Source organism: Mirounga angustirostris, unplaced genomic scaffold (genome assembly GCF_029215605.1).
Source record: "Mirounga angustirostris isolate CCGP_5_RB_7025 unplaced genomic scaffold, mMirAng1.0.hap1 SCAF_10, whole genome shotgun sequence".
Taxonomy (NCBI): Eukaryota; Metazoa; Chordata; class Mammalia; order Carnivora; family Phocidae; genus Mirounga; species Mirounga angustirostris.
In genome coordinates this window covers 28214924-28227756 of record NW_026991718.1, presented here as the reverse complement: position 1 = coordinate 28227756, position 12833 = coordinate 28214924, and positions in this window count along the sequence as shown.

Genomic DNA, 12833 nt, shown 5'->3' with positions numbered 1-12833 from the left:
CTATTTACAATTGCACCCAGAATAAGAAGATACCTAGAAATAAACCTAACAAAAGAAGTGAAAGACCTGTAGTCTGAAAACTATAAAAAACTGATGAAAGAAATTTATGACACAAAGAAATAGAAATAATTCCATACTCATGGATTGGAAGAATAAATATTATTAAAATGTCTAAACTACTAAAAGCAATCTACACATTTAATGCAATCCCTATCAAAACACCAACAGCTTTTTTCAGAGAACTGGAACAAATAATCCTAAAATTTGTATGGATCCACAAAAGACACTGAATAGCCAAAGCAATCTTGAAAAGAAAAACAAAGCTGGAAGCATCACAATTCCAGACTTCAAGTTATATTACAAAGCTGTAGTGATCAAAACAGTATGCTATTGGCACAAAAATAGACACATAGATCAATAGAATAGAAAACACAAAAGTAAACCCACAATTATGTGGCCAGTTAATCTTCAACAAAGCAGGAAAGAATATCCAATAGGAAAAAGACAATCTCTTCAATGAATGCTACTGGGAAATTGGACAGCAACGTGCAAAAGAATGAAACTGAACTACTTTCTTACACCATACACAAAAAAAAATTCAAAATGGATGGAAGACCTAAATGTGAGACTTGAAACCATAAAAATCCTAGAAGAGAAGACAGGCAGTAACCTCTTTGACATTAACCATAGCACCTTCTTTCTAGATATGTCTCCTGAGGAAAGGGAAGTAAAAGCAAAAATAAACTATTGAGACTACATCAAAAAAACCCAAAACAACACAAAAAACAAACAACAACAACAACAACAAAAACCCCAAAAAACACTTCTGCACAGCTAAGGAAACTATCAACAAAACCAAAATGCAACCTATGGAATGGGAGAAGATATTTGCAAATGACATTTCCAAAAAAGTGTTTGTATCCAAGATATATAAGGAACTTATAAAACTCAACACCCAAAAAACAAATAATCCAATTAAAAAATGGGAAGAAAACATGAATAGGCATTTCTACAAAGAAGACATACAGATGGTTAACAGGCACATGAAAAGATGCTCACCATCACTTACCATCAGGAAAATGCAAATTGAAACTATAATGAGCTACTCCCTCACACTCCTCAGAATGGCTAAAATCAACAACACAAGAAACAACAGGTATTGGTGAGGATGCAGAGAAAAAGAAATACTTGTGCATTGTTGGTGGGAATGCAAACTGGTGCAGCCGCTGTGGAAAACAGTACAGAGGTTTCTCAAAAAGTTAAAAATAGAACTACATTATGATCCAGCAATCACACTACTGGGTATTTACCCAAAAAATGCAAAAACACTAATTCAAAGTGATACATGCACCCCTATATTTATAGCACCCCCCGGTGGGGGTGGGGGAGGGAGGAGGATGTGTTAAACAGGTGATGGGGATTAAGGAGGGCACTTGTGATGAGCACCCGGTGATATATGGAACTGTTAAATAATTATATCATACACCTGAAACTAATATAACGTGTGTTAACTGGAATTAAAATAAAAACTTAAAGTGAAAAAAAAGAAAAGATAATATAAGACCTATTGAAAACCAGCTCAGAAGTTCAACACATCATGTCTAGGACCTTTGCAGAGAAAACCAAGAGAAGGAAAGCAAGGAGATTATGTGTATTTTTAAAAATGGATTGATTTCCCTTAGTTGAAAACCAAAAGACAATGTGTGCTTTGTTCTTGTTTTTGTTTGTTTGTTTGTTTCAGCAAGCTGGTTTCCTACAAATTAACAACGTCAAATGGGCAGTGAACTTCTCATGAATAACATTTGAGTAACACTGGATATTAGAAGACAGAGGAAATATGCCTTGAATAATCTGTGGGAAACAAATTTCAATGCCAACTTCTATTTGCTGTCAACTTACTAATAATATATGAGAAAATACTATATGAGGATATACTACACATGTTGAACCATGCTACAACTCAGAAAAATTCTTCTATGCATTGATTTTATAAGGAAGTTGCTTGAGGAGGTACCTCTCCAAAATTACATAATATAAAATAAAGAAAGAAGAAATACAGACCTTGTGAAACAGATGATTCAGCTTAGGAGATAATAGATCAAAAGTCTTAAGATGAAACCATTATTATAAATTTAGATAGCAAGTCCAGATTGTTGTAGGAAGAGTTAGAGTCCTAGAGAAAAGTGAAAATGATTTTTTAAAAAAGGCATACACACTGGGTGATATACGAAAACAATGAATCATGGATCACCACATCAAAAACAAATGATGTATTGTATGGTGACTAACATAACATAATAAAATAAAATTTAAAAAATAAAATAAAATAAGGCATACATAAAATGGAAATCAAAGCACAATGATCTAATGAATCATTGAATACTACACCAGAAACTAATGATGTACTATATGTTGGCTAATTGAACATAATAATAAAAAAAACAGTGATCAATAGACATAATTGAAACTTGGAATGCAAATTATTTGAAGTCATATAAAGACACAAAAGTGCAAAATTAAAGGAGATAATTTGAAATTCCAGGAAATGCATAATTCTTACAAGAAAATTATAAGTCAAACTTAGATATGATGTAATTTTAGACAATTGTTTGGATATAAGAAAAGAGAATCTATGTTAGCTGACTAGAGTCCTGGCACTGAATTCATAGAGAAGAAAATATAATGCTAGGAAACTATCTAAACTGCCCCTAGACAATGTTTCTCCAAGTTCATAAGGAAAATATTGTTTACTAATTTCCAATTTTGAAACTTAACCAATAAACCAGGTGCTAAAGATGATTGTTGGATCAAGGAATGCTAGTTGCCTCACAACTTTATTATCTTCTATTACTAAGTAATTAGTTCCTAAAAGAACCTATTTTGCTAGACAAATACACTGGCCACCACAGACTGCAATTGTCTGAATGTAGCCATATTACTAAGACGTAAGATGAAAGTGGAAATGATGTGATGAAACTCCAGGAAGTCTTCTTAAAAAGAAGAGGCTCGCATCTCTTTTTCCTTCTGATTTTTTTTTTTTTTGTAAGTTTCTGCCTGCTTTGCTTCTGTGATAACTAGAGCTACATTAGCTGCTTTGGGCCATGTTTGATCTTGACGATGACATCTCTGCACTAGATGGTAGAGCAGAATAGCAGAACAGACTGAGGAAATCTGGTGAGAGGAGATCTGGTATTGAACTCATGACTATCTACCTCTACACTTCTTTCATAAAGAAAAACAGATATGAGGCACCTGAGTAGCTCAGTCAGTTGAGCATCCAACTATTGGTTTCAGCTCAGGACAGTATCTCAGGGTCATGAGATTGAGCCCTGTATTGAGTTCCATGCTCAGTGGGGAGTCTGCTTGAGGTTCTTCTTCTCCCTCTCTTCTGCCCCTCGCACTGTTCATGTGTGTGTTCATGCTTTCTCAAATAAATAAATCTTACCAAAAAAAAGAAAAACAGATATTTCTCTTTTCTTTAATACAATATAATGGGTTCTCTCCCCATTAAATGTGGCTAAAACCAGTTTAATGAGAGATTTGTGCTTACATGGTGAGAATTATTTATTAATAATGATGACAGTGTTGGCAATAGCATGATGGGAGGACTAGAAAATGGAAGTTTAGTCCATTTTTTTTAGAAGAAGTTAGAATTTAGAAAAATTAAAAGAAGAGCAATAATTGCCTTACCTTATAGAATGGAGAGTAAATATAAAAATAATAAACTGGGAAATAAAGATTTAACAATATTACTTAAAGTTATAAGTGTTGGAGAGGATATGAAGGAAAATGATGATAAAACTACAATGCACTGGAAGAAAGAAAGGAGGAGGAGTATAGTATAAATGAGCTAACATTCTTTGGCTTTTTTTTTAGGGAGTAACTGATGGTATGTAAAGATGTGATTGAGATTTCTATGCTTCATCTATCCAAAGAAACCAAAACTCCAGGCATAAATAACTAAGAGAACATTGAAATATATGCTGAATAAACAATTAATAAATGGACTAATAACTGAAATAAAGAAAGAAGATAGAATTATTTAAATAAAATCAAGAATAATAACCTAGTAAACATTTCTCTGGGTTTCATCATCATCAAATGTTAAACACCTATTTTTCATTTTATATGTTGGGGTTTCATTACATGAACAGTATCAGGATGTTTCTGAGAAATTTTTAACCTTAAATCAAGCTATTTGACCATTATAGTCTCTCTCCATGACAATACTATTTGATCACAATATAAACTGTTTGATCATTCACCTGCCCACAGAGTATTTTATTTCTCCATTTTTTTCCCCGTTCCTGTATACAAATACAACCAGGACATAACTGAAGAATTCAGCAAAACTCCCATCGAGCTAGAAACATTGTCCGCTCTGTGTACATGTATTGAAATCTCATTCCAGGTTCTATTTCATACAAACCTTTCAACCCTATTGTAGTCTTTAAATATTTATTATTTAATATAAATATTTAAGCATTTAATATAGGTAGCTGACCTCTGAAAAACTGCTAATGCTAAAGCAATCACTGGGTATTTTTCTGTTTTTTTCTTTGTAGTTTGCTGAAAGCTTTTCAGCACATAAACTATTTCCATGGCAAAGATTCTTATGAGATACATGTAAAAATATATAAAATGTAAGCTGAATAGTTATACCCACCTGAGAAGGTATAATGAATTGATGTTCACATTTTTCCAAGAGTAAATAAAAGGCTTTGAGTGAGTAATAATGCTTGCTCTTCTATTAGACTATAAAATCCTTGAAGGTATACTCTGAGTTGCTTGTCTTTGTTATCACTTAATCCTTGTATGGTATCTGAACACACACTATCATGAGTGCAGTAAATACTTAATACTGAATATGTGGTAAATATGAATCATCAGCCACAAATTCAAGTATGCTAGTAATATAAAACTTATTCCCTGATAATGATAATCAAACCTAATCATCCTTTCAGTCTTTCATTCTGCCTGGAAAAAATGAAATATCAATCAACCTAAGGTCATTTCTATTCTTTCCTCAAAGCAAATTTAAATTATATTGAAGTTGTAAAATATTGAGTAGTTTGGTAGAAATGAGACCAATCTGGTTGCTTCTGTCATCATATGTTTATGCTGGAATTCATTTTGACATCTGCAATCCAGTCTTGTCTTCATATGGGCCCTTGTCCCTATTTAAAGCCTTCTTCACAATTGCAAGTTGTTCTTGTATCCCATATTAGTGTATTAGAGTCCAGGCATCTACCCATTGTACATTACTGGATCAGGAAGGAAATGCTTTGAGACTGCCTCAGTTTCTCTCTGCCTATATAGAACTATTGTCATCTCTGTAAACCTCTTCCTGCTGTATGCCAAGAGCAGTGGGTTCTAAGTTCTTAGCACTTTTTTCAGAATTATTCAGAATGGCTAGGGTTCGTCACATATTCTTTCATGTCTTTTGTCACAAGCTCAGGACCTAGATTTGATTTTTCCCTCCGTTACTTGGTTGTCTTGTCCCTTTCCTAGGACAAGGAGAGTAGAATATTGGTCTGCCCAAATTGGGGGGTAATGGGAAGCTTATAGATAACAGGCTAATACATAAATATATAACAGCAAACAAATAATTGAATTCAAATAGTGTTTTATTTATTCTGTGGTCCTTTCACATACATTGCATTAGATTCACATAAAAGCAGGTGAGATACCAATTAATCGCATAAATTAAGAAGTTAGATCAAAGAAATTAAGTGACTTTCTTAGACTTAATCTGTTATTGATCCATTTATTGACTTTTCATTTTAATTTCTAACTATATTACTCTATTTAGCTTTACATTAATAGTTCTTCATTTTATTTATTTCTCTATTGAATAAATATGCTTATTTTATACTCTGTGCCTAGGGGAATTCATTTTTGTTAGTTTGTTTTTCTTGCTTAGTCTCGTTTGTTCTTTGTTTCTTCACTTTTTTTTTTCAATTGCTAAACTCATATCATTTGGAATTTTAAATGAGGCAATACTTTGAGACTTCTGGTGCAGGTGGGTTATTTCATAAAGATTTGCATTATGTTTCTACCAACTACCCAAGAACACAAGAAATTTGGCTTCTTGAAGCCAAATTCTTGGCCTGATCTTTTTCAGACCACCTAAGTAGTATGAATTGGGAAGGGGAAGCTGCACAGGAAAGAGTTCTTTTTCCTTCTACCCAGGAACAAAACTCAAGATTTTTTCTTGAGCTTGTTCTTGTTTTCCTTTTTCCTCATCTAAGGATATATTGTATGTAGGTGTGGAGGTTTATGGGATTTTTGCTTCACCCATAAACTGAGAGATTAGACCTTTGTGATCCCAGTTCTATGAAGATCATTTTCTACTAGACTCCTCTATATTTTATGTCCCATGGCTGCAAAGGCATGAAATCAAAGGTAAAGTTGCATAGAATTGAAAAATGCCCACAGAGTAAACAGAGCTTCACTGTTCTACTTATGTCTCTGGATTCCACCTTTCACTTTGTATTTCGCCTCTTATGGTTGCTTCCTTTCTTGCTAGTTTAATGGTGTATTTAAAATATAGTTAAAAATACATTCAACATTTTTAATGGATTTAATCGAGAGACATTCATATAATCCAGTCTTCTAAACTACCAGAGATAGAAGTCTAATTCTCTATAGTTGGAATGCTAATTTACTTTATACTATAAATGTTACTACATCTTTGTGCATAACTTTAAATAGATTTAGAAGAATCATTCAGTAAGTGAAATTGATCGGTAAAATAGCATTCATGTAGTTGAGACTCTTGATTCCGTACTGACATATTGACCATCAATAAGTTTTAGTACTATACAGAACCAGCCAAACAACAGACTAGATATAATTATTATTCTACCATTTTACTTTTGAATCATGGAAAACTAATATGATATTAGTGGCAAGTATCTAATTTTAGCTAACTTAATAAATGAAAAAAAAATGAGTGGAGTGAGAAAGAGAGAATTCCAGCTTGTATAACCAAGCTATGGAAAGATTCTGTACTGGGCTAGATGGTGGTCCCTAAATAGATATGTTCACATTTTAATTGTCAGAACCTCTGAATGTTACTTTCTTTGGAAAAGGGGATATTTTGAGATGTGATTAAGTTAAAGGTCTTGAGAAGAAGACTTTATCCTCATTTTTCTGGGTGGGCTCTAAGTGCAATCACATGTAACCTTATAAAAGATAGAGAGATTAGACCAAGAAACACAGAGGGAGACAGACACACAGAAGAGGAGGACACAATATGATCACGGAGGCAGACACTGAAATGATGTGGCACTGAATCAAGAAATGTCAATAGAAGAGACAAGGGATGGATTTTCATGCAGAGCCTCCAGATAGAGTGTGGCCCTGGTGACACCTTGCTTTGGGACTTCTGCATTCCAGATGGTGAGACAATAAGTTTCTCTTAACCACCCAGTTTGTGACAGCTCCAGGAAACCAATACTGGTAGGTTTTTAAAGAAAATATCTATCTTTCCCACTATTTTTCTCTTTCTCTCTTATCCCGTATTTCTGTTAGCTCCATCCCATAGGTCAGTACATTTATATGCCATCTGACAAAAGATCTAGTAGAAAATATGGACAATAAACTTGACTTTTTAAATCTCAGAAAGAAACTTCTTTTTCACCAATTTCAGTTCCCAGTCCTTGAAAAAAATCACCATTACTATGGGGTGAGACACCATGATTGGTTCAAAGTGACTCACATAACTGTTTTTTTGAAAGAGGAAGTAGCATTTGTGACTGTCAGATACTAATAATACTGCTTGAATAACTCACTTAAGAAGGGAGAAGATTTTATGAACAGAAAAAAAAATAAATGTTTACTCTAGTCCATCCCTTTCTTCTTCTCTCTCTCTCTCTCTCTCTCTCTCTGTCACACACACACACACATACACACACACACAAAGCACACCTTCGCTACCTGGAAAATGCTGGACTTTCCTTTCACGAGCACTCTTTTTTGTGTCACTTGCATCTTTTTCAACCTAAAAGCAGCAAAATTCCCATAGCCAATGGATAGGTCTGGCTCAATGTCTGGCCTCTGTTTTAGATGATGATGATGACAAAGATGGACTCATTTTAAAGGCTTCCATGGTTTTACCTCTTTGAGGGCAATGACAAACCCACTCAGCCATACTCCCAATGTGTTTCAGTGAGTGCCCACAGAACTCTCCTAAACAAATACGCAAACTTGAATTATTTTCTGTAGTTGTCTTCTGTGTCGTGTTAAATTTTAGTCTTAGTGAAAAGAGTGATGTCAAATTTTGAAGATCCAATTGTTTCAAGATACGTTCCTATGATTGATCAATTGACATTATCTAAGTAGTTTATTCTCCTCAGAGGGAAATTATGATGTGACTCTTCCAGGCTCTAACAAACATACACAGAGTTATTTTACATTGCTGAATATGGAAAAAAAAACTGTGAAGTACTGTAAGAAAGATGGGCTACATGTAAATGATTTCTGGAATTTCGATTAAATAAAATTCCTAGAGATCTAGGAAAACTACATAAAGAAATAGTTTAAATGAAACCTCAATCAGTCATTACTGTTAATTATGTTTAGTATCATAACTGGTATTCCCTGATTGTAGTGTAAAAAGAATGCAACATTTGAGAGGTAATGATGATTTCTATATAAATAACCTGTTACACTTAAAGTAGAAACAAAGAAAAATATGTAAAGCATATTTGTACTATTAATTGTCATAAAATTTTGTCTCAGACTTTGCTGTCTAGCAGCAAATTTTACATTCCAAAAGTGGACTAGTAAAAATGGATAGATTTCATGCTTCACATAAATTACAGTGACGATTTTAGGGATCTAGAGAAAAGTCATATAACATTCTGAGATGCACTTAGCAGATGAGAGAAATGATATACTAAAGATATCAATTGAACTGCAAGTTGTGTGTGAAGCAGCATAAAACATTATCTTGGAATTTGATGTGCCAAAAATATGAAATTAAATATAATAATGAATAAATCTGAGAGCTGTTCCAGCTCAAAAGCAATCCCCACATTTTTCAAGAGAAAGATAGATCAGCATGTGACTTCTTTAGGAAGATGTAATAAGATTCTTGAATTCTCAGATCTGATAGACCAGCCAATCCTATAGAGAAAAAAAATCTATGCAAAGCTGGTAGGCTATTAAAAGAAATGATTTTTCATGGTAAAAAATAACTCCTAGACATTAAACAAATTTATATTTCCAGAAAAATGACCAAAAAAGAAAATAACAAATTAATGAATTACCTGGGGGAGAGGCTAGAATGTTGAAAACTGTTCTTATCAACTTGATTTTCGACATGCTCATATATAAGTATATGATGTTGCATATAGAATCCTACAAAAAAATAGGTACCTGTATTTTATAAAATATTTTATATTTTTAGGCTCCTATGTCTAGCACAGTGTCTAGAACTTACATGTTTGTTCAGTGGAATTTACTGCTAGATTTCATAGAGACACATGGAAGCTCAAAAAATTTGGTTTGCCTACATCTTTCATCCATAGTCTGTGATGGGGGTCAGGTGGCTCTGTTTACATAATCTCAGACAGTCAGATTTAAGCTAAGGGTATTCACTCCATCTGTTGAGTATTTTCAATCATCAAAATTTTGGGGTTTCAGTAAACCAAATATGCATTTAATAGAATGACTCACTTTTCACCTGGCTCTGTTCTTTGCCATTATATAAGTCAGAACCTGGCAAACTATGGCCCATGGGTATACTATAGTCCACAGGTCAATTCTGGCCTGTCTCTTATTTTTAGAAATAAAGTCAGGTCCTATGTTAAATTGAAATTCCTCTGGCCACTGGCAGACAGGTAAATAATGGCAGTCAAAACAGTCATAAAATACAATTCAGGGATTAGTGTATTGGTCATGAGGAAAAGTAACCTTATATTCAGAAAAAACACTTCAAATTAGATTATATTGAAAACTCAGGGAGGGTGCCTGGTTGGTTGAACGTCTGCCTCAGCTCAGGTAGTGATCCCCGGATCCTGGGATCAAGCCCCGCATCGGGCTCCCTGCTCACTGGGGAGTCTTCTTCTCCCTCTCCCTCTGCGTGCTGCTCCCCCTGTGTGTGCTCTCTCTCTCTCTATCCGACAAATAGATAAAATCTTAAAAAAAAAAAAAACCACACACACACACACAAAAACTCAGGGAAACAGAAGTGGTTCAGACTAGGTGTAGTTTCATCTGACCTCTTAGCTAAGAAATAAAAAGAGAGGGCACCTGGGTGGCTCAGATGGTTAAGCGTCTGCCTACGGCTCAGGTCATGATCTCAGGGTCCTGGGATCGAGTCCCGCATCGGGCTCCCTGCTCCTTGGGAGCCTGCTTCTCCCTCTGCCTCTCTCTCTCTCTCTCTGTCATGAATAAATAAATAAAATCTTAAAAAAAAAAAGAAATAAAAAGAGATAAAACTTAGATTCTTCTACTCATTCTTGGGCCTGATTCTGATTAGGCAATGGTTGTAAATGCTTTGTTGTCTTGAGTCACAGGTCAGAGGAGGACTTTGGTCCTCTCTGGTAGAACACTACCTCACTCTTATATGCCTCAGAGTAAATGATTGGTTATGGAGTTAAAAAGATTCTGCGTGACCCATGTTATTTTAATTAATCCAATAACCAAAGTAATCGTGTAGCAATCTAATAAATCATTCATTGATCTGCAATTATAATAAAAAAAGAAAGAAACAGATTGACTAGAAAGTGATTGATTTGTTTTGATTATGTCCACAGAGGAGCTATAATCTCTTTAGCAGTTGTTTAAACATAATTCACAGAATTACCTGCCTGCAGTCATAATTGCAAAGATGATAAAAATGTTCTATAATTTGAACTTTCAAAATATAGCAAAAAGGAAAACAAAGACAATTGTTTGGCCAAAGGATATATTGAAAAATACCATTTAAGTGAAAATAGTTGGATGAAAATTGCATTTAAATAATGATTGTAGCTGTATATAATATATCTGCCTTTGGAAAACACTTTGACATTTTTTAATACTATATATAGAATGGCAAATAAAACTTTGTTGTGGTAGAAAGCAAAGGCTTTAGAGTTAAGATAAAATACAAACAAACAAACTTGGCTTAAATTCTCTGTCCTATCCTGGTGAAGTAATGTTTGAAAGTGTCAGGGATGTGGTGCAGTTCAGATCCTTCCTCAAGACTGAGGGACTTATCATCCCTTTCAACTCCCATGGAAGGAAGGCTGACAGGTGTCAGCTGACAGACCTCTCATGTAATTGCCTTTAGCTAAAGAGAGCCACCTCTCCCAAAATCATGCCCTCTTCCCAGAGTAGCCCCCATTAAATGATTGGTCAATAAGTTGTATAAAGGACTGGATCCTTTGTCTCAACTTGAGACAGCTCTCAAGGGCTACTCAGGCTTCAGAGTTTCATGTAAGGTTGGATGAAGCCTTCTTGTGACATGTCCACAACCTACATTATCCCCTCTGTCTAATCCTTTCTTCCTTCCCCAAAGTATTGATTCCAAGACCACCCTTGAATTACTGTCCAGTATGTTAATCTCCATCTCAGCCCTGCTTCCAATACAGTGATCAGAGTAATCTAAGAATGAACATGTTTAGATGAGATTTTGGAGACAGAGCACCCCGATCCTGCTGGAAATAAGAACTTCATCATAGTGATAGGTGAAGATCATTGCCTCTAGCTGAAATTAGCAGGCTAACATGCCTTGGCAGAGACAGAGTGACTAATACTGAGTTACCATGTGGCCACATGTGCTTGGTTCTGTTGCACCTACCAAGTCATGAAATCAAAGAGGATTAGTAGAAATCCATTGTAGGATGGAAGTAGTGCATTTGGGATCGAGCATAAACATACCCAGAAACCCTAAGTATGTCATACAAACAAATTGCTCAGACTTCATATCATACATACTTTTGAGTCAGCAAAAGCCCCACATCGGGCTCCCTGCTCGTTTCTACACTGACATGGTAGCTTCCTTACAACCAAATGATAAAGGCAAAAAAAGAGCCAGGTAGTGTCTCTGATCCAATGACTGCAAGCTGAAAATGTATTGCAGCTGGTAATCCACTTTGGGTTAAATAGAAATGACTTGAGTCAGTATATAGATTCATGGGCAGTAGCAAATAGCTTGGAAAATCATCAGAGGCTAAACAGAGAAAATAAATGGGTTGGCAAGTTTGTCAGAAACTGAAAAAAGGGAGCCACCCTACCTGGGTGGCTCCCAGTTAAGCATATGCCTTTGGCTCAGGTTCTGATCCCAGGGTCCTGGGATTGAGCCCTGCATTGGGCTCCCTGATCAGTAGGGAGTCTGCTTCTCCCTCTGCCTCTCCTTCTGCTCATTCTCCCTCTCTTGCTCCCTCTCTCTCTCAAATAAATAAATCTTAAAAAAAAAGAAACTGAAAAGAGAAAAATTAGAAAATTGGTGAGGATGTCTAGAATAGCAGCATGGGATGTGCTAGGTCTGGGCACAAAGTGTAAAGATCTTTGCATCTCATGTTAATGCCCACTGTTGAATATCCACCATGGAAGGGGCACTAAATAGCCAAGTAGAGTATGCCTTGGATGGTTGACATCAGCCAGCCTCTGTTACTCCCTTCTTCCCCATTCTGGCATGATAAATAACTAAACAAGAGTCTTGTGGCAGGAATGGGCCCAACAGCATGAATTCCCTCTTACCAATCTGATATAGGTACTCCAACAAATGGATTTCATTCTGTTAGCCACAGTCTAAACATAAACCCTGGATACAGTCTCATCCCTCAAGGAAACCAATCATTCCCTTTGTAGCAGGTTTACTACATTAGATTCCTTTC